This window comes from Bubalus kerabau, chromosome 20, assembly GCF_029407905.1.
Source record: "Bubalus kerabau isolate K-KA32 ecotype Philippines breed swamp buffalo chromosome 20, PCC_UOA_SB_1v2, whole genome shotgun sequence".
Lineage (NCBI taxonomy): Eukaryota > Metazoa > Chordata > Mammalia > Artiodactyla > Bovidae > Bubalus > Bubalus kerabau.
The window spans coordinates 9,035,880-9,058,784 of NC_073643.1; the positions used below are offsets into that span (position 1 = coordinate 9,035,880).

The 22,905-nt window shown below is 42.3% G+C and overlaps 2 long non-coding RNA genes across 4 annotated transcripts; both read left to right on the forward strand.

Moving 5' to 3' along the window:
• Window positions 1-6,837: 6,837 nt before the first annotated feature.
• On the forward strand, window positions 6,838-18,939 carry LOC129635377 (uncharacterized). 3 transcript variants are annotated; one of them, XR_008706255.1, is made up of 6 exons: window positions 6,874-6,993; window positions 14,494-14,614; window positions 16,718-16,840; window positions 17,013-17,166; window positions 17,872-17,962; window positions 18,581-18,939. It is a non-coding gene; the product is annotated as an uncharacterized LOC129635377 (long non-coding RNA). The 3 variants fall into 3 exon arrangements; XR_008706256.1 differs by having other exon boundaries at window positions 6,900-6,993; window positions 14,572-14,614; XR_008706254.1 differs by lacking the exon at window positions 14,494-14,614 and having other exon boundaries at window positions 6,838-6,993.
• LOC129635379 (uncharacterized) lies at window positions 11,750-14,483 on the forward strand. The gene is made up of 3 exons (XR_008706258.1): window positions 11,750-12,410; window positions 12,488-12,602; window positions 14,016-14,483. It is a non-coding gene; the product is annotated as an uncharacterized LOC129635379 (long non-coding RNA).
• Window positions 18,940-22,905: the final 3,966 nt, after the last annotated feature.

A 22,905-nucleotide genomic window follows, 5' to 3' on the forward strand; every position in this document is an offset into this window, starting at 1 on the left:
CTAGACTATTGGAAAAATCAACCATTCTTCAATAAAAATTAAAAACTTTTTTTTTTAGAAAGAGGCACTGCTTACTATTGCTTACCACTTTGGGTTCCTTTCTGCTTTTAAAATTTTATTCTGTTCTGTTTTACTACTTTTTGTATGAATTTTCCCCTAAATATGTATATTCTTTCTTTTATGTTTTTTTCTTATATATTTTTATTGTTGATCATGCCAGATATGCAGGTCTGTGTGTGTGTGTGTGTGTGTATGTGTTCAGGTATGACTATGAACCAAAGAGTTCATTTTCATATTTGTCAGTTCTCCAGGAATCTCTGCCAACACCACCCATAACAAGTTGTGAAACTGAGCACATCTTCTCCCTGCCAGCTGGCTTCCTTTAGCAACCTCCTCACACCTGCCAGGGGAAATTCCCTTATCACACTTTCCAACTAGAGATTTGGCAATGCCCCTTTTGTTCATTCATTAGTTCATTCTGTAGTCAAACATTCAAACATCTCAAGTCTCTTTCTGTTTTGTAATGTTTATGTATTTATTTGCTGCATGCCGGACCTTTGAGTTGTAGCATTCAGACTCCTAGTCGCGGCATGTGGGATCTAGTCCCCCAATCAGGGGTCAAACCTAGGTCCCTTATATTCGAAGTGCAGAGTCTTAGCCACTCGACCACCAGGGAAGTCCCAGTCCCATTCCTCTTTATTTCCTCTCTCACTATGCTGCTCCTGTTACATGCAGAACTACAAAACCCTCGCTCTCTGCTGTCTCCTCTCCTAGCCTCACCATCGTGCTGTCTAGTCCCTCCTGTATCCTTTCACCACACTGCCCAGAAGGGACAGGTGTCTTGGATCTCAGCTCAGTGGTTTGGCTTGGGTGGGTGGAATGATAAGGGTGTAAGAATTGCCCAGAGTTGGGGGACTGGTTCTATGGCAGGTGCAGGAGGCCAGGGCCAGGGATGAGAAGCAGGAGATAGACCCAAAGCCGGGGGACTGGGAATAGTTGGAAAGAGATGAAGCTAAGAAAATCTGAGGGAAAACATGTTAGTGGAGACCCAAAAGGCTTGGTGATGGGTGGGGCTGGAAGTTCATCCAGAGGTTGAGTGACTTTCCCTATGTGTCAGGCAGGAGCCCAAACCCAAGGGCGTGGTTCCAACCTGGGCTCAAAAACCTTTCTATATTTTGGTCCTGGTGAATCAAGGAATCAAGCTTCCATATCTCCTGCCCTAGATTTCGTCATTCAGCCCTGGGGAAAAGACCTCTGTGGACCCCAAGCCAGAAACCCCAACTTTCAGAGACCCCTAATTCAGATGCTGCTGCCTTCTCATAAGTGAAGCTGTTTTACCTTGGGGCTCACAGTTCTTGTCTCCTCCCTGCTCAGACATTGCACCTTTCTGATCTTTTTCTCCTCTAAATATTTTAGAACCAGTAGTGTTTGAGACTTAGCAGCAGTAGCAGCAGCAGCAGTGTTTAAGAAACAACAGTCGCTGGAGAGAAAAATCAGTGTTCTCAGGAAACAGCCAGATTTTAGTATTTAGTACTTAGTATGTTGAATGTGGAGGAAACACTGAGAGAATGATAGAGGATGTTGGGGTGGGGTGGGAGAAGGCGCTCCTGATGAATGGGCATGAGGTCAAGGATTTACAGTGGAAGGGTTTGGGGGTGTTGGGTTTTTTCCCAAGGTTGTACCACCCTTCCTAGCCCAGTTGCCCCCCCTAAAGATGTTCAGCCCAGTGCTCTCATTTTAGACGCAACAAGGTTTGCATTCAGAAGGGAAAATGCTGCAGAATGTCTTCCTTTCTCAGTCACAGGTTCTGAGTCTTGGATAAAGTCTGAAGGGTCTTTTTTTTTTTTTTTTTTTGGCCATGCAGCAGGGATCTTAGTTCCCTGACCAGGATCGAACTTGTGCCCCCTGCAGTGGAAGCGCAGAGTCTTAACCAACCACTGGACCACCAGGGAAGTCCCCTGTGGGTTTTTTTGTCAGCTCCAGACATAGCCTTTTCCTATTGGAACCCTCCTGGTATGGGGACTTCACCTCTGAGGCAAGCCATTTTCCTGGGGCCTCCATCTGCTGGGCCCAGTTCTACTGATGCCATCTTGAGCTGCCCACAATCTGGAAATGTCTTTTCCTAAAGAAAGCTTGCGTGGTGCTGAAGGGGCTGAAAGGAGATACCCCATGTCCAAGGTCAGGAGTGGTGGCCAAGAGGAGATTCCCCACATCCAAGGTAAGGAGCAGTGGCTGTGCTTTGCTGGAGCAGCTGTGAAGAGATACCCGACGTCCAAGGTAAGAGAAACCCCAGTAAGACTGTAGGCATTGAGAGAGCACATCAGAGAGCAGACAGACTGAATCCACGATCACAGAAAACTAGCCAATCTGATCACATGGACCACAGCCTTGTCTAACTCAATGAAACTAAGCCATGCCATGTGGGGCCACCCAAGATGGACGGGTAATGGTGGAGAGGTCTGACAGAATGTGTTCCACTGGAGAAGGGGATGGCAAACCACCTCAGTATTCTTGCCTTGAGAACCCCATGAACAGTATGAAAAGGCAAAATGATAGGATACTGAAAGAGGAACTCCCCAGGTCAGTAGGTGCCCAATATGCTACTGGAGATCAGTGGAGAAATAACTCCAGAAAGAATGAAGAGACAGAGCCAAAGCAAAAACAACACCCAGTTGTGGATGTGACTGGTGATAGAAGCAAGGTCCGATGCTGTAAAGAGCAATATTGCATAGGAACCTGGAATGTTAGGTCCATTAATCAAGGCAAATTGGAAGTGGTCAAACAGGAGATGGCGAGAGTGAACGTCGACATTCTAGGAATCAGTGAACTAAAATGGACTGGAAAGGGTGAATTTAACTCAGATGACCATTATATCTACTATTGTGGGCAAGAGTCCCTTAGAAGAAATGAAGTAGCCCTCATAGTCAAGAAAAGAGTCTGAAATGCAGTACTTGGCTACAATCTCAAAAATGACAGAATGATCCCTGTTCATTTCCAAGGCAAATCATTCTATATCACGGTAATCCAAGTCTATGCCCCAACAAGTGACACTGAAGAAGCTGAAGTTGAATGGTTCTATGACCTACAAGACCTTTTAGAACTAACACCCCAAAAAGATGTCCTTTTCATTATAGGGGACTGGAATGCAAAAGTAGGAGGTCAAGAAATACCTGGAGTAACAGGCAGATTTGGCCTTGGAGTACAGAGTGAGGCAGGGCAGAGGCTAATAGAGTTTTGCCAAGAAAACACACTGGTCATAGCAAACACCCTCTTCCAACAACACAAGAGAAGACTCTACACATGGACATCACCAGATGACCAACACCAAAATCAGATTGATTATATTTTTGCAGCGAAAGAGGGAGAAGCTCTATACAGTCAGCAAAAACAAGACTGGGAGCTGACTGTGGCTCAGATCATGAACTCCTTAATGCCAAATTCAGACTTAAATTGAAGAATGTGAGGAAAAACTAGATCATTCAGGTATGACCTAAATCAAACCCCTCATGATTATACAGTGGAAGTGAAAAATACATTTAAGGGACTAGATCTGATTGACTGCCTGATGAACTATGGATGGAGGTTGGTGACATTGTACAGGAGATAGGGATCAAAACCATCCCCAAGAAAAACAAATGCAAAAAGGCAAAATGGTTGTCTGAGGAGGCCTTACAAATAGCTGTGAAAAGAAGAGAAGTGAAAAGCAAAGGAGAAAAGGAAAGATATACCCATTTGAATACAGCGTTCCAAAGAATAGCAGTGAGAAATAAGAAAGCCTTCCTCAGTGATCAGTGCAAAGAAATAGAGGAAAACAATAGAATGGGAAAGACTAGAGATCTCTTCAAGAAAATTAGAGATACCAAGGGAATATCTCATGCAAAGATGGGCTCAATAAAGGACAGAAATGGTATGGACCTAATAGAAGCAGAAGATATTAAGAAGAGGTGGCAAGACTACACAGAAGAACTATACAAAAAAAGATCTTCATGACCCAGATAATCACGATGGTGTGATCACTCACCTAGAGCCAGACATCCTGGAATGTGAAGTCAATTGGGCCTTAGAAAGCATCACTATGAACAAAGCTAGTGGAGGTGATGGAATTCCAGTTGAGCTATTTCAAATCCTAAAAGATGATGCTGTGAAAGTGCTGCGCTCAATATGCCAGCAAATTTGGAAAACTCAGCAGTGGCCCCAGGACTGGAAAAGGTCAGTTTTCATTCCAATCCCAAAGAAAGGCAATGCGAAAGAATGCTCAAACTCCTGCACAGTTGCACTCATCTCACACACTAGCAAAGTAATGCTCAAAATTCTTCAAGCCAGGCTTCAGCAATACGTGAACTGTGAACTTCCAGATGTTCAAGCTGGTTTTAGAAAAGGCAGAGGAACCAGAGATCAAATTGCCAACATCTGCTGGATCATCGAAAAAGCAAGAGAGTTCCAGAAAAACATTTATTTCTGCTGTATTGACTATGCCAAAGCCTTTGCCTGTGTGGATCACAATAAACTGTGGAAAATTCTGAAAGAGATAGGAATACCAGACCACCTGACCTGCCTCTTGAGAAATCTGTATGCAGGTCAGGAAGCAACAGTTAGAACTGGACATGGAACAACAGACTGGTTCCAGATAGGAAAAGGAGTACGTCAAGGTGGTATATTGTCACCCTACTTATTTAACTTATATGCAGAGTAGATCATGCGAAATGCCTGGCTGGGTGAAGCACAAGCTAGAATCAAGATTGCCAGGAGAAATATCAATAACCTCAGATATGTAGATGACACCACCCTTATGGCAGAAAGCAAAGAAGAACTAAAGAGCCTCTTGATGAAAATAAAAGAAGAGAGTGAAAAAGTTGGCTTAAAGTTCAACATTCAGAAAACTAAGATCATGGCATCCAGTCCCATCACGTCATGGCAAATAGATGGGGAAACAGTGGAAACAGTGCTGACTTTATTTTTGGGGGCTCCAAAATCACTGTAAATGGTGACTGTAGCCATGAAATTAAAAGACACTTGCTCCTTGGAAAGTTTTGACCAACCTAAACCGCGTATTAAAAAGCAGAGACATTACTTTGCCAAAAAGGTCCGTCTAGTCAAGGCTATGGTTTTTCCAGTAGTCATGTATGGATGTGAGAGTTGGACCATAAGGAAAGCTGAACGCCGAAGAATTGATGCTTTAGAACTGTGGTGTTGGAGAAGACTCTTGAGAGTCCCTTGGACTGCAAGGAGATCCAACCAGTCCATCCTAAAGGAGATCTGTCCTAGGTGTTCATTGGAAGGACTGATGTTGAAGCTGAAACTCCAATACTTTGGCCACCTGATGCGAAGAATTAACTCATTTGAAAAAACCCTGATGCTGGGAAAGATTGAGGGCAGGAGGAGAAGGGCATGACAGAGGATAAGATGGTTGGATGGCATCACCAGCTCAATGGACATGAGTTCGGGTGAACTCCGGGAGTTGGTGATGGACAGGCAGGCCTGTCGTGCTGAAGTTCATGGGGTCGCAAAGAGTCGGACACGACTGAAGGACTGAGTTTAACTGAACTGAAAGAAACCTTTGAGCTTCCCCAGTGGCTCAGGAGTAAAGAATCCATCTGCCAATGCAGGAGACCTGGGTTTGATCCCCTGGAGAGCTGGGTCAGGAAGATCCCTTGGAGAAGGAAATGGCAATCCTGTCCAGAGAAATCCCATGGACAGGTGAGCCTTGCGGGCTACAGACCATGGAGTCCCAGTAAGTAGGACACAACTTAGCGACTAAACAACAACAACAACAAAGAAGCCTTTAGGTATCAGAAGATGCTGCTGCTGCTGCTAAGTCGCTTCAGTCGTGTCCGACTCTGTGCGACCCCATAGATGGCAGCCCATCAGGCTCCCCCGTCCCTGGGATTCTCCAGGCAAGAATACTGGAGTGGGTTGCCATTTCCTCCTCCAATGCATGAAAGTGAAAAGTGAAAGTGAAGTCGCTCAGTCGTGTCTGACTTGGAGCGACCCCATGGACTGCAGCCTATCAGGCTCCTCCGTCCATGGGATTTTACTGATCCCCTTCCCACTCCTCAGCCCTGAACTCCTTCCATTCTCCAGACAGTTAGGGAAATTACAAGAGCCTGGGATGCGTTTATCTGTCCTGTTACAGTTGAAGTCGCCCAACAATTCAAATGGAGGCTTTTCCATTTTCTCCCTTGTGCAGATGAGCAAGCTGAACTCAGAGGGGTTAATTCTCCTCCGAGGCTACGAAGCTTGATGGCTGTGAAAGCTGGCTCTGAGCGAGGCTTGGTCTCGGTCTCCAGAGCCCTTACAGGCTGTTGTTACGCAACCTGCCTTCACTTCCTGGCTGTGTGACAAGCCCCTAGTGTTATGTGGTAGGGAGTGGCACAATAGCAGGGCAGTCTCCATGCAGGATGATTAAGGTCGGTATGCCTGAGATCAGAGGCTACCAGGTTGGAGGAGGTTTAGAGGAGAAGGACAAGATGGCACTGCATCGGCCTTTGAAAGAACTGGAGTTAACTACGTAGGAAAGCAAGAAGGGCATTTATGGCAGAGGAATCAGTATGAATTCAGGATCGGATATTCAGCCTCCTTTTACTCACAGCGCTGAGCCTGACAGCACAATGGTGAGATGCCTAGATGTTCCTGTAGCCCTTGCCCCACACGAATCCCCAAGACATGCCTCTCTTTGTTGACCTTCACAGGCCAAAAGGTGACCGCCCCTACTCAAGTTACTCCTGGGGAGCTCTGGATAAACTTCCAGCCTCAAACGAAAGGACACACTCCCACCGAGCCGCTGCCTCTGAGCCCATTTGGCTCTGATTGGCTGCAAGACTTGCGCCTTCAGGCTAGCCACTCAGAGGCGCCCGCCAGCTCCCTCTTGCTTCTGATTGGCTGAGAGGAGCGCATGCTCAGACACACTAAGGGCCGCAAGCTCAGAGCTAGAACAGCAGTTAACTGCTTGGCGTCGTCATGTGGTTTCTTTACAGACACGTTGGTCTGTGACAGGTAACTCAACTGGGGAGCAGGGGAAGGACCGGCCATCAGGAGGTGGGGAAGGGGAGGCTGTGGGGTCCTGGTGGTGGCCTTCACTCACCTCGGAGCTCTGGAAGGCTACAGAGCCGATCAAGTGAGGTCCAGACTATCGGGAGTACCAGGCCCCATATCCCCCGGAATCTGACTCAGGGCGTGGCAGTTCACATGGTCTGTGAACCTGGGCCATTTCCTCCCCTCAGGGAGTCTCTGAGTGTGATATGGAGATGAACTAAGGGTGAGGACAGGCCGTTGGGTCCCAGGTCTTACTTGGTGTCGAAGGGTCGCGTAGGGGCCGGGGGTAAGAAAATGATTCATCAACCGTCGATCCCCGTTGAGGTGACTGGATTTGCTCTTTGATGAACACATTGCTATCTTCTTGAGTCCACACTAATACATTTGTTTATAATTAGAAAGTAATGAGTATTTCGTTCTTTGGGTAGAAAATTGTATATAGTGTATATATCTCTAGTAGCAACGAGAAAACTACCTGTGGCTCCAATCCTCACTTGGTTGGAAGGAAGAATTGTCTTGCACAATTCTTGCACAATTAAAGCCTTGCACTCAACACCTAATCTGTTCTCAATCTGTATAATCTTGTCATGAAGGTTATAAAAATTAAAATCATACAGTTTGTAACTTTTTAAGATTGGCATTTTTCATACAGCATAATTACTTTTTTGTCCCTCCAAGTTCTTGTGTGTAACTTGACACTTGTTTTTAGGGGAGATTGGGGTACTTTGAGGAATACTGTAGACCTTGAAGCTGATCCCTCTTAGCCAAATCTGATGTCAAGAAAAGAGCTCAGAGCTCAGGCATTGGATATTAATCTCGAGTCCATCACTTAGCAACTTTATGATGTCGGCATGGCTACTAATATGTTTGTATCTCAACTTCCTTATCAACATATGGAAGATAAGAAACCTACCTTATAGAATTATTGTGAGAATTGAAAAGGATAGTACATGTGTACTCAGTAGAGTATATAATAAACATTCCATAGTTCATCTTTTAGAGTTCTGTTATTAATCCATTTTACTCATGTCAATGTGAGAGAATAAGATTGATTAATTTATGGCTTTTCATCTTTAAAAAGGCCAACAATAAGCTCAGTCTATGTCTAATCTTCATTACCATGGTTACTATGATCTACCATACTAAAACCATCTTCAAACTGGTCATATAACCCTCTTAGAGTTTAGACTATACTCCTAAGCTCCAGTAATCAAAGCAGTGTGATACTAGCAAAAAAGCAGAGTTACAGATCAATGCTGTGCCCAGAAATGAATCCATACACCTATGGTCAATTATCTACAACAAAGGTATCAAAAATATATAATGGAGAAAAGACAGTCTCTTCAACAAGTGGTACTGGGAAAACAAAAGCTACATTTAAAATAGTGAGGTTAGAATATTCCCTCACACCACATGCAAAATAAACTCAAAATGCTTTAAAGACCTACATGTAAGACCAGAATCCATAAAACGCCTAAAGAAAAAAAAACAAAACACTGTTTGAAATAAATCATAGCAATTTTTTTTTGATTAGTCTCCTAAGGCAAAGACATAAAAGCAAAAATAAATGAATTAGGCCTATTTAAACTTAAAAAGCTTTTGCACAGCAAAGGAAACTTGACAAAATGAAAAAAACTATGGCGTGTGAGAAAATATTTGCAAATGATGTGACAGGAGTTAATATTAAATATATATTAACAGCTTATACAACTCAAAGAGCAAACAAACCAATCAAAAATGAGAAGACCTAAATTAACATTTTTCCTGAGAAGTCATACAGATGGCTAACAGGTACATGAAAACATGCTCAACTTTGCTAATCATGAGAGAAATGCAAATCAAAACCACAATGAGGTGTCACCTCACACCTGTGAGAATGGCTATCAACAAAAGTCTACAAATAACAAATGTTGGGGAGGATGTGGAGAAAAGAGAACGTTTATACGCTATTGGTAGAAATGTAAATTATTGCAGCCACTGGAAAATAGTGTTTGTTGTTACTGAGTTGCAAAGTAGTGTCCCACTCTTTGTGACTCCGTGGACTTCAGCACGCCAGGCCTCCCTGTCCATCACCAACTCCCGGAGTTTACTCAGACTTATGTCAACGGAGTTGCTGATGCCATCCAACCATCTGTTCCTTTGTCGTCCCCTTCTCCTCCTGCCCTCAGTCTTTCCCAGCATCAGTCTTTTCCAATGAGTCAGCTCTTCACATCAGGTGGCCAAGGTATTGGAGTTTCAGCTTCAACATGAGTCCTTCCAATGAACACCCAGGACTGATCTCCTTCAGAATGGACTGGTTGGATCTCCTTGCAGTCCAAGGGACTCTCAAGAGTCTTCTCCAACACCATAGTTCTAAAGCATCAATTCTTCGGCGCTCAGCCTTCTTCACAGTCTAACTCTCACATCCATACATGACCACTGGAAAAACCATAGCCTTGACTAGATGGACCTTTTTGGCAAAGTAATGTCTCTGCTTTTTAATATGCTATCTAGGTTGGTCATAAACTTTCTTTCCAAGAAGTAAGCGTCTTTTAATTTCATGGCTGCAATCACCATCCGCAGTGAGTTTGGAGCCCAGAAAAATAAAGTCAGCCACTGTTTCCCCATCTATTTGCCATAAAGTGATGGGACCAGATGCCATGATCTTAGTTTTCTGAATGCTGAGCTTTAAGCCAACTTTTTCACTCTCTTCTTTCACTTTCATTAAGAGGCTCTTTAGTTCTTTTTCATTTTCTGCCATAAGGGTGGTGTCATCTGCATATCTGAGGTTATTGATATTTCTCCTGGCAATCTTGATTCCAGCTTGTGCTTCCTTCAGCCCAGCGTTTCTCATGATGTACTCTGCATAGAAGTTAAATAAGCAGGGTGACAATATTACAGCCTTCATGCACTCCTTTTCCTATTTGGAACCAGTTGTTGTTCCATGTCCAGAAGTGGTATACTACACTGTAATTAGAAGATAATGGGTATCATTCCCCTGCTATACAGTGTATCTTTGCTGTTTATTTTATACACAGTAGTTTGTATCGGTTAATCCCATACCCCCAGTTTATCCTTCCCCACTTCCCTCTCCCCATTGGTAACCACAAGTTTGTTTTCTCTGTGAGTCTGTTTCTGTTTTGCACATACATTCATTTGTATTTTTTAGATTCCACAAAAAAGTGGTATCATATGGTATTTGTCTTTCTCTGACTTATTTCACTAAGCATAATATTCTGTAGGTCCATCCACACAACTGCAAATGGCAGAATTTCATTCTATTTTATGACTGAGTAATATTCCATTCTATATATATATGCCACATCTTCCTAAACCAATCATTGGTTAATGGGCACTTGGATTGCCTGCAGGTCTTGGCTATTGTAAACAGTTCAGCTCTGAACATTGGGGAACATGTATCTTTTTGAATTATGGTTTTCTTTGGATACAAGCCCAGGAATGGGATTGCTAGGTTGTATGTCAGTTCTACTTTTAGTTTTTTGAGAATCTCCATACTGTCTTCCAGTATGAAGAAATAGAGGAAAACAATAGAATGGGAAAGACTAGAGATCTCTTCAAGAAAATTAGAGATACCAAGGGAACATCTCATGCAAAGATGGGCTCAATAAAGGACAGAAATGGTAGGGACCTAACAGAAGCAGAAGATATTCAGAAGAAGTGGCAAGAATACACAGAAGAATTGTACAAAAAAGATCTCATGACCCAGATAATCACAATGGTGTAATCACACCTAAAGCCAGACATCCTGGAATGTGAAGTCAAGTGGGCCTTAGAAAGCATTTACGAACAAAGCTAATGGAGGTGATGGAATTCCAGTTGAGCTATTTCAAATCCTAAAAGATGATGCTGTGAAAGTGCTGTACTCAATATGCCAGCAAATTTGGAAACCTCAGCAGTGGACACAGGACTGGAAAAGGTCAGTTTTCATTCCAATCCCAAAGAAAGGCAATGCCAAAGAATGCTCAAACTCCCACACAATTGCATTCATCTCACACGCTAGCAAAGCAGTGCTCAAAATTCTCCAAGCCAGGCTTCGGCAATACGTGAACCGTGAACTTCCTGATGTTCAAGCTGGTTTTAGAAAAGGCAGAGGAACCAGAGATCAAATTGCCAACATCTGCTGGATCATCGAAAAAGCAAGAGAGTTCCAGAAAAACATCTATTTCTGCTTTATTGACTGTACCAAAGCCTTTACCTGTGTGGATCACAATAAACTGTGGAAAATTCTTCAAGAGATAGGAATACCAGACGACCTGACCTGCCTCTTGAGAAATCTGTATGCAGGTCAGGAAGCAACAGTTAGAACTGGACATGGAACAACAGCCTGGTTCCAAATAGGAAAAGGAGTATATCAAAGCTGTATATTGTCACCCTGCTGATTTAACTTATATGCAGAGTAGATCATGTGAAATGCTGGGCTGGATGATGCACAAGCTGGAATCAAAATTGCTGGGAGAAATATCAGTAACCTCAGATGTGCAGATGACACCACTCTTTTACGGCAGAACTTGAAGAACTAAAGAGGCTCTTGATCAAAATGAAAGAGGAGAGTGAAAAAGTTGGCTTTTTCACTCCACATTCAGAACTCAACATTAAAAAACTCAACATTCAGAAAACTAAGATCATGGCATCTGGTCCCGTCACTTCATGGCAAATAGCTGGGGAAACAATGGAAACAGTGACAGACATTTTTTCGGCTCCACAATCACTCCAGATGGCGATTGCAGCCATGAAAGATGCTCGCTTCTTGAAGGAAAAACTATGAGAAACCTAGACAGCATATTAAAAAAGAGACATTACTTTGCCGACAAAGGTCTGTCTAGTCAAAGCTATGGTTTTTTTCCAGTAGTTGGACTATAAAAAAAGCTGAGCACTGAAGAATTGATACTTTTGAACTGTGATGTTGGAGAAGAGTTTTGAAAGTCCCTTGGACTGCAAGAAGATCAAACCAGCCAATCCTACAGGAAATCAGACCTGAATGTTCATTGGAAGGACTGATGCTGAAGCTTTAACTCCAATACTTTGGACTCCTGATACAGAGAACTGCCTCATTGGAAAAGACCCAAATTCTGGCAAAGATTGAAGGCAGAAGGAAAAAGGGATGACAGAAGATGAGATTTTTGGATGGACATGAGTTTGAGCAGGCTCTGGAAGTTGGTGATGGACAGAGAAGCGTGGCATGCTGAAGTCCTTCAGGTTGCAAAGAGTTGGACATGACTGAGCGACTGAACTGAACTGATAACTGAAACTAATATAGTACTGTAAGTGAGCTTTTTATTCAATAAAAATAATAAGACAAGAAATAAAGAAATAGAATATCTGGCATATTAGATAATAGGAAATGCTAGAGAGAAAAAAGCAGAATGGAGATTGATAAGGTATGTCAGAGAGGGTTGAAATTTTCATTTCGATAAGAGTTGAAGATCTCATTTGGAAAGTAATTTTTTGGTAAAAGCTTGAAAGGAATGGGAGAATTTACATATCTGAGAGAAGAACATTTGAAGCAGAGGAAAAACCAAATGCAAAAGACCGGAGGTGACAACATGCCTGATAGCATCTTTGCGGCAAAGGTTAGTGTGGAGAAAGGAAGGGATTGATAGTAGGAAATGAGGTTAGAATGTTAGGGGTAGGTCATGTAGAGTCTTAAAGTCATAATAAGGGCACTGACTTGTGTGTGCATGTAACAGTTTCATTTCAGTATAATTCACATACCATAGAAGTCACTTTTAAAAATGTACAATTCAGGGCTTCCCTGATGGTCCACTGGTTAAGAATCTGCCTGCCGGTGCAGGGGACAAGGGTTCAGTCCCTGCTCCAGGAAGATCCCACATGCCACTGAGCAACGGAGCCCATGCCCCTCAACCCTGATCCTATGCTCTAGAGCCCAGGAGCCGGAGCTACTGAGCCCCTGTGCCCTAGGGCCCACACTCCACAAGAGAAACCAGTGCGGTGAGAAGCCTTTGCACCGCAACGAAGAGTAGCCCCTCTCATCCCAACTAGAGAGAGCCCACACGCAGCAATGAAGACCCCCCACAGCCAAAATATAAAATAAGTAAATCTTTCTAAAAAATGTACTATTCGGTGGCTTTTTGTATGTTCAAAGAGTTTTGCAACCATTGTCATAATCAATTTTAGAACATTTTTATCACTCCCCAAAGAAACCCCATACTCATTAGTAGTCACTCAGCATTCTCTCACTCTCCTCTGCCCCAACCCTATGTAACAATCTACTTTCTTTATAGGTCCACCTATTCAGAACATCTCATCTCATATAAATGAAATAATATTTGCTCTTTTGTGACTGGCTTCCTTCACTTACCATGATGTTTTCAAAAAGGCTTATCTATGATGTAGCATATACTAGTACTTCACTCCTTTTTATAGCTGAATAATATTCAATTGTATGGTGATACATTTTTTTATGCAGTCATCAGTTGATAGAGATTTGCATTGTTTCCATCTTCTGACTGTTTGAGCCTTCATTTATAGGTCTTTGTGTGGATATATGTTTTTATCTTTCTTGGGTATATATCTAGGAGTGGAATTGCTAGGTCATATGGCAACTCCTTTTGTTTGAGGAAATTCCCACACTCCTTTCCAAAGTGACTGTACTATTTTACATTCCCATAGTAATATGTGAGTTTTCCAATTTCTTCACAACCCTGTCAATACTTGTTATCTGTCTTTTCAGTTATAGCCATCCTAATGGATATGAAATTGTATGTCATTGGGGTTTTGATTTACATTTCCCTGATGGTTCATGATATTCACTATTTTTCATGTGTTTATTAACTATCTCTTCTTTGAAGAAATGTCTGTTCAGTTCTTTTACTCATTTCAAGTTTGATTACTATAAGAGTTTTTATGTATTCTGGATACAGGTCGCTTATCAGACATACGTATTTTTTCCCATTCTGTGGGTTGTCTTTTTACTTGATGGTAACGTTTGAAGGTCCATCTAGTCAAAGCTATGGTTTTTCCAGTGGTCATGGATGGATGTGAGAGTTGGACCATAAAGAAAGCTGAGCGCTGAAGAATTGATGCTTTTGAACTGTGGTATTGGAGAAGAATCTTGAGAGTCCCTTGGATTGCAAGGAAATCCAACCAGTCCATCCTAAAGTAAATCAGTCCTGAATATTCATTGGAAGGACTGATGCTGAAGCTGAAACTCCAATACTTGATGCAAAGAACTAATTGGAAAAGACCCTGTGATGCTGGGAAAGATTGAAGACAGGAGGAGAAGGGGACGACAGAGGATGAGATGGTTGGATGGCATCACCAACTCAATGGACATGAGTTTGAGCAGGCTCCAGGAGTTAATAATGGACAGGGAAGCCTGGTGTGCTGCAGTGCCTGGGATTGCAAGGAGTCTGACGTGACTGAACAACTGATCTGAACTAAACCTTTGAAGCTTAAAAGTTTTTGTGAATTCTAATTTATTTTTTCTCTTGTTGCTTGTAGTTTTGTAATATGTCTGAGAAGGTTTTGCCTAATCCAGGATTATATTTTATAACTCAAAATATCTTAAATTATGACTAGGATTAATTTGAAGATGTGAAATTGTACCTTCTGTCACCTGCTGGTAAGATTCATTACCCTAATACTGCAGTTTTCAAAGTGTGGAATGTGGAGCCCTCTGGTGGGAACCAGAGAGTCTTTTAGAGCGTTTGCAAGTCCAAAACTAAGCTCATAATAAGGAGATGCTCTTTGTCCTTTTCACTGTGTTGATATTTGCCCTAATGGTGCAGAAGTATTGGCAGGTAAAACCACTTGGCGCATCACCGCCTGTAGCTTCTGGAAAACTGCACTGTGCATTCTTTAGAATGTAGAAGAAAAAAATTAAAAACACATGTACAGTTGACCCGTGAACAACATGACTGAACTGTGTAGGTCCACTTACAGGTGGATTTTTTCAATAGTAAATACAACAGTACTACGCAATCGGATCCAAAGGTGGTTGAATCCATGGATGCGGAACTGCTTCCATCGAGGGCCAACTTAATTTATACTTGGATTTTTGACTGCACAGACGATGGGCACGTCTAACCTAAATGTTGTTCAAGGGTCAATAGTAATTCTACGAATTCTTTAGAATTTAGAAGGTAAAATTATTTAATCTGGTATTATTAGTAGTATTATAAAAATAGTTTTGACCTCATGGGCCACTTGAAACAATCCTGGAGCCCCTCTAGGGGCCCACGGACCATACTCCAAGAACCACTGCGCTGCCAAAATAGATCCTTGATAGAAGAATTATTTGAAGTGCACTTTAAATATCTACCGGTATCACTTATATATTGAGGAATCTTTGATGTAAAGAAATACAAATTTGTGGGAGGGCAGTGGGGAGAAGGAAGGATTTATTACTTGCCCCAAGTAAGGAGAACAAGGATCTTTTTCCAAAGGAGTTGCTCTCTGAACTGTAAAATTGGCTAATTTTTTTGAGGGGGATAATTTTTAAACCAGGAGTATGTGCATATTCATGAAGGGGCTTGAGCAGAGGGGAATTCAGCATAGAATTGGGGCAAAGGTCAACAGAGTCCAAGCTTTAGTTGACTGAAGTCAGGAGGGTCGGCGTCATCATTCCATTTTCCACCTGGGTAGGGGCTTTAGATCCTCCAGAACCAGAACTGGTGTCAGTTGAGTGAAGCTCAAGTTCTTATGCCTTGTCATAGAAAGAATTCAGTGAGAGACACAGTGATAGGTAAGAAGGGGATTTATTTAGAGAGGTGCACATTCCATAGATAGAATGTGATCCATCTGAAAAGATGGAGAGCAGCCCTGGGACAGACACTCCACAGAGTGTGGACCATCTCAGAAGGTAAGAGGCTAAATATCAACATTTAATTTAGTGTTCATACATGATTTTCAGTGTATATGAAAGAGAGATCAAACCAGTCAATCCTAAAGTAAATCAGTCCTGAATATTCACTGGAAGGACTGATGCTGAAGCTGAAAATCCAATCCTTTGGCCACCTGATGCAGAGAACTGACTCATTGGAAAAGACCCTGATGCTGGCAAAGGTTGAAGGCAGGAGGAGAAGGGGACGACAGAGGATGAAATGGTTGGATGGCATCACCAACTCAATGGTCATGAGTCTGAACAAGCTCCGAGAGTTGGTGATGGACAGGGAGGCCTGGCCTGCTGCAGGTCCATGGAATCGCAAAGAGTCAGACACAACTGAGCGAATGAACTGAACTGATACATGAAAGACAGTATATTTTAATTTTTAATTATTATATATCACCTATTATATGTGATCATATTTGCGTTCGTTACTATATGTATAAATACAACACATCCAGCTTCCTGAGTAATTTTTACATATTTCAGCTCTATATTATATAGAATCATATATTCCATCATATGTATGAAATCTGTGATTCTGTGTGTATGCACGTATAATCAGTCACGACTGACTGCAACCCCATGGACTGTAGCACACCAGGCTCCTCTAAGACAGTATATTTTAAATTAGTACATTATATTTGTTTTTAACTTTTCTAAATTCTGTGATGAAAAGACTGTACATGCATATCATCAGAGTGTGGCCCTTAAAATAACTGCCAGAATGAAGTGCTGATTTCTAGCTTGGGTGCAAAAATAATAGTCAGGATCTGTCCTATGGACACAACAGCTAGGGTAAAATCTTTATCACTCAACTACTTATGTGAATTTTTCTAGGTTTTAACCTACAGTAATATTTCTCCCCAAACATCCCAAACTCTGTAATAATAAGCTGTGACTGCTAAACCGTGAACTGGGAGGGAGCGATACTGTTGGTGATTGTCTTGAGCACATCCCTAGGTAAGAACTTTGAAACTTAACTTCATGAGAAGGAATATTAATTCACAGGTAAATTTTTCACATATTTAAGAATGGTAATATTCTTTGGATTCCCCAAGTTAATTCTAAACTGAATTTAAATGTTAGATATAAAATAAATTTGAACTGAAAAGCTTATTACGTTACTTCATAGCACATAACCCGCGAGAGGCCCTAGTATGCAGATGAGGATGTGACAGTGAGTTTGGAGTTGCCTTCAACTTTGGGGGAACAGAAGAAACTGAAGCACAAAACAGAAACTTAGAGAAGCTGAAAGGAGCTAAAGTATTTAAAAACATATTAAATGGGTGAGTTTAAATACTCTAGTTATTTCCTTATTTGCAATATAGTTGGTTAGAAGATTGTGCTCATGAATAAATGGTATAAGTTATGCTAAACATAGAAAATGCATTTCTTTGTTTCACTCACAAGTCTAAAATCAGTTTATGTTAAAATATGTTTAATATAGCTTGACTGATGCTATTGACCAAATCAGTCCCACTTCTCAATTATATACGAGTGATCCTTTTCAAGCATTGTGTTATTGATCACAACATGTCTTTCTTTTTTCCTTAAATAAACCAAGACACTCAGGTAAGTATATATGAGAACTGTTAACAATATGTGCATATCTCATAATGTAAAATGAGCCCCATTTAAAAAACAAGTATGCAGGAGAAGGGCTTTTATGATGCAGATACAGTGTTGTTCTGTGGATATTACATGAGCTTTTTATAAGTATTATGTCATTGTGTAGGTGTGAGTACTGCTTATATAATATTTGCACCCGAAAGCGCATGTAAACCCGGAACACACACAAGCTCACACACACATCTTCTAGTTTGATAACACAGACGAAGTATCAAAGTATTCAAAGTATCATTTTGTGTTATATAATGTTTAAATATTTTCAGAAAACAGCAAAAGTTAATTTTTGACATGACATTTTTAAGTACCATAAATAATGTATGAAAAGTGTTTTCTAATTAAAAATACATTTTACTTTATTCTAGAAATCACTTCTAATCTTGAAATGTTCTCAAATGTCATAGCACAAGAGAACCGCGGTGGCATTGTGAATATAAGCTACTCAGTCTTTCCCAGGTGATGCAGTGTTAAAGAATCTGCCTGCCAATGCAGGAAACATGGGACCTGGGTTCAGTCCCTGGGTGGGGAGGATCCCCTGGAGGAGGGCATGGCAATCCCCTCCGGTATTCTTGTCTGGAGAATCCCGTGGACAGAGGAGCCTGGCGGGTTGCAGTCCATCAGGTCATAGAGTTGAACATGACTGGGAGACTGAGCACGCACGCATGCGCACACTGAGTCTTTTCTGTTTCGTCTCCTTGTCCACATTGACTCCTGGCACTTAGGAAGGCGTGGCACATCCCAGCTCTTAGCCCTGTGGGGCTAATGTGTAAGCAGACTCTGGAACTGAGTGTTGATGTGGGAATGGCAGGGCTGAAGGAGGCCAGAGGAAAGAGAAGCGGGAGGACAGGGATATCTGTTCCTAAGAGATGGGCGAGATAGTGTCTTGACATCTGGGAACACTGAGGAGGATGTAACCCTAAGGGAATATGGCCCAATGTTCCTCCTGACTGCTTCTAAGCAGTTTTGTTTTTGTTTATTGAAAGCCCTGGGTTTTGCTGCTCAAGGCGCCATTATTTAGCACAGCATGGAGCCATGAATTTTTGGCAGATTTTCCACCTTCTCTTTTTACACTAGACCAAAAGAAGATGGCAGCAACAGACCATGGAACACGCCTGCATGTTGTCCAGTCTCCACGGCCACCACCTGCCTCCACGGCCACCACCTAAGGATTCTCAGAGCTGCAGCAATGAGAGTTTTTTCAACTTTCATCCTCATGGTGACTCCCCATGCAGTTTCTTGAGGGCTGTGGTAAACCATTGCTCTGTAATAAAAATACCCATGATACTCTTTTCTCTACTGCCTCTTTGAAATGTAAGACGGCAGTATTAAAAAAAAAAAAAGATGGCAGTATTAGAATTGCTTATATTGAATGTATTGTCATTTCCAAAATTCTTCACATGGTCAAATAAAAATATTCTCTTTGAATATGCAAACCTGTATTTTATATTTTGTATCCCAACTGTGTTTAACAAGGAGGGATCGAACTTTGAGTTAAGGAGAGAGGAAGAACCTCACAGGGCTGACTTACAGGTAGAAAGTCAGGGTTGGAGGGAATTGGCTATTCCAGAGACAGGATTTGGTGGGTTGTATGTGTGTTGGGGTGGCTGCCCTGGTGGCTCAGTAGAAAAGAATCTGCTTGCCAATGTAGGAGACTCGAGTTCAATCCCTGGGTCATGAAGATCCCCTGGAGAAGGAAATGGCAAACCACTCCAGTATTCTTGCCTGGGAAGTGCTATTGGAAGAATTGTTGCTGAAGCTGGAGCTCCAATTCTTTGGCCACCTGATGTAAAGAGCAGACTCATTGGAAAAGACCCTGATGCTGGGAAAGACGGGGCAAAAGGAGATGAGGGTGGCAGAGGATAAAAGATGGTTGGTTAGATAGCATCACCGGCTCAGTGGACATGAATTTGAGCAAACTCCGGGAGATAGTAAAGGACAAAGGAGTCTGGTATGGTACAGTCCATGGGGTCACGGAGTCAGACACGACTTAGTGACCGAAAAACGACATGTGTGTTGGGTGGTAGTTGCTCTGGAGGAGGAAAGGAGTGTATAGTATGCTCTGAAGAACGGATGGAACATGTCGGTGTCTACCAGTATGGAAGGGACCTCTCTGTAGGCATGAAGACTCTGCAGCCCATCAACAGTGTCCCACTGTGTGATTATGCTAGTTCCCAGGGTCAGACAACTATAAAATCACCAGTGGGCGTAGAGTTGCCGGGGGTGGGAGTGGGAGTGAGAGGGGTGGTAGACAATGTTTGGGGGGCTTCCTAATAATGTAAAAAGTCTATCTCTGAAAGTCATTGAAATTGGCCTCCATACTGAGGAATGGTTCAACAGACTCATAAATGATTACAGATATATTTCTACTGATTAGTATAGCAAAGATGAAAAGGCAGGAGTGTCTCCCCAGCCTGTTCCAGTGTTTGGCTTTCTTTATTGGGTGAATTTGAAGAAAGAGAGGAGCAATGCTCTGAGATCAACAGCTTCTTCCAGACTGCCCAGCAGAAGCAGAGGGAGCTGACTGAGGAGCTGTGCTGCAGAGGTGGCTGCCGGGAGTGGGGGTAGGTGTTTGGCACCTCCTGCTGGTCAGTGTTGAGCAGTAGGGGGGCAGTTAGCCATGAGCAGCTCCCCTGAAGCCCCATGGTATTTCCTTGACTGGAGGGCTGCAAGCCACCACTCTGCCACATGTCCTTCAGACAAGACCTTCGTGAACCTGAGCCAGACTGGAGCAAAGCCTTTCCACTGTTCTCTTCCCAACCCTGTTTTTCCTTTCTTTCTCCTCTCCAGGCCACTGGTGGGTGGGGATGTCAGAGGTCAGGGCTCAGGAGCTCAGGTTTGTGGGAGGGCTGAGTCCTACTCTGCCCAGAGCACCAGGGGGTACACAGAGGTGGGTTGGGGGGCAGACCGTGGGGGTATCCGAGCCTCACCCAGAAACAACTCCACCTCAGAGTAGAAATAGCCTCTGGCCAACAATCCTGGGTGGTGTCTTCCCCTCAGTGGGTCTCTGACTGTAACGTGGGGACCGCTTGTGTGGGAATGCGGTCATTGGGCTCCAGGCTCCAGGTCCCTTCTGGTGTCAGTGGTTGCTTCTGAGAGGAGTAAGGCTGCTCTGTCTATCTCTCCTTCTTCTTTTCTCTGTATAACTCCGTGAACATCTCTGAGTGGTCCAGTTGTGGAGTGCACATAAGGAAGTGACTACTGGCTAGCCCACTCTCTCCACTATTGATTCCACCTCATCTCATTTGGGTCACCTCTAACTCCCTCCTCCCTCTTCTCTTCTCCATGTAATGCTGTGAACCTCTCTGAGTGACCCTCACAGTAAAGAAACTTTTCATCTTTAACGTAGATGTTTTATCAATGGTGCTGTATAGAAGGAGAAGTTTTGAAACTACTGTAAAAATAAGACTGATAACTGGAAGTAGGAGGCTTAAGTCCAAACCCTGACTCCAGGGAACTCCTGACCCCAAGGAACATTAATTGACAGGAGCTCATCAAACGCCTCCATACCGACACTGAAACCAAGCACCACACAAGGGCCAACAAGTTCCAGGGCAAGACATACCAAGCAAATTCTCCAGCAACAAAGGAACACAGCCCTGAGCTTCAAGATACAGGCTGCCCAAAGTCACCCCAAAACCATAGACATCTCATAACTCATTACTGGACATTTCATTACACTCCAGAGAGAAGAAATACAGCTCCATCCACCAGAACATCGACACAAGCTTCCCTAACCAGGAAACCTTGACAAGCCACCTGTACAAACCCACACACGGTGAGGAAACGCCACAATAAAGAGAACTCCACAAACTGCCAGAATACAGAAAGGACACCCCAAACTCAGCAATTTAAACAAGATGAAGAGACAGAGGAATACCCAGCAGATAAAGGAACAGGATAAATGCCCACCAAACCAAACAAAAGAGGAAGAGATAGGGAATCTACCTGATAAAGAATTCCGAATAATGATAGTGAAATTGATCCAAAATCTTGAAATTAAAATGGAATCACAGATAAATAGCCTGGAGGCAAGGATTGAGAAGATGCAAGAAAGGTTTAACAAGGACTTAGAAGAAATAAAAAAGAGTCAATATATAATGAATAATGCAATAAGTGAAATTAAAAACACTCTGGAGGCAACAAATAGTAGAATAACAGAGGCAGAAGATAGGATTAGTGAATTAGAAGATAGAATGGTAGAAATAAATGAATCAGAGAGGATAAAAGAAAAACGAATTAAAAGAAATAAGGACAATCTCAGAGACCTCCAGAACAATATTAAACGCTACAACATTCGAATCATAGGGGTCCCAGAAGAAGAAGACAAAAAGAAAGACCATGAGAAAATACTAGAGGAGATAATAGTTGAAAACTTCCCTAAAATGGGGAAGGAAATAATCACCCAAGTCCAAGAAACCCAGAGAGTCCCAAACAGGATAAACCCAAGGTGAAACACCCCAAGACACATATTAATCAAATTAACAAAGATCAAACACAAAGAACAAATATTAAAAGCAGCAAGGGAAAAACAACAAATAACACACAAGGGAATACCCATAAGGATAACAGCTGATCTTTCAATAGAAACTCTTCAAGCCAGGAGGGAATGGCAAGACATACTTAAAATGATGAAAGAAAATAACCTACAGCCCAGATTATTGTACCCAGCAAGGATCTCATTCAAGTATGAAGGAGAAATCAAAAGCTTTTCAGACAAGCAAAAGCTGAGAGAATTCTGCACCACCAAACCAGCTCTCCAACAAATACTAAAGGATATTCTCTAGACAGGAAACACAAAAACGGTGTATAAATTCGAACCCAAAACAATAAAGTAAATGGCAACGGGATCATACTTATCAGTAATTACCTTAAACGTAAATGGGTTGAATGCCCCAACCAAAAGACAAAGACTGGCTGAATGGATACAAAAACAAGACTCCTACATATGTTGTCTACAAGAGACCCACCTCAAAACAGGGGACATATACAGACTGAAAGTGAAGGGCTGGAAAAAGATTTTCCATGCAAATAGGGACCAAAAGAAAGCAGGAGTAGCAATACTCATATCAGATAAAATAGACTTTAAAACAAAGGCTGTGAAAAGAGAAAGAAGGTCACTACATAATGATCAAAGGATCAATCCAAGAAGAAGATATAACAATTATAAATATATATGCACCCAACACAGGAGCACCGCAGTATGTAAGACAAACGCTAACAAGTATGAAAGGAGAAATTAACAATAACACAATAATAGTGGGAGACTTTAATACCCCACTCACACCTATGGATAGATCAACTAAACAGAAAATTAACAAGGAAACACAAACTTTAAGCAATACAATAGACCAGTTAGACCTAATTGATATCTATAGGACATTTCATCCCAAAACAATGAA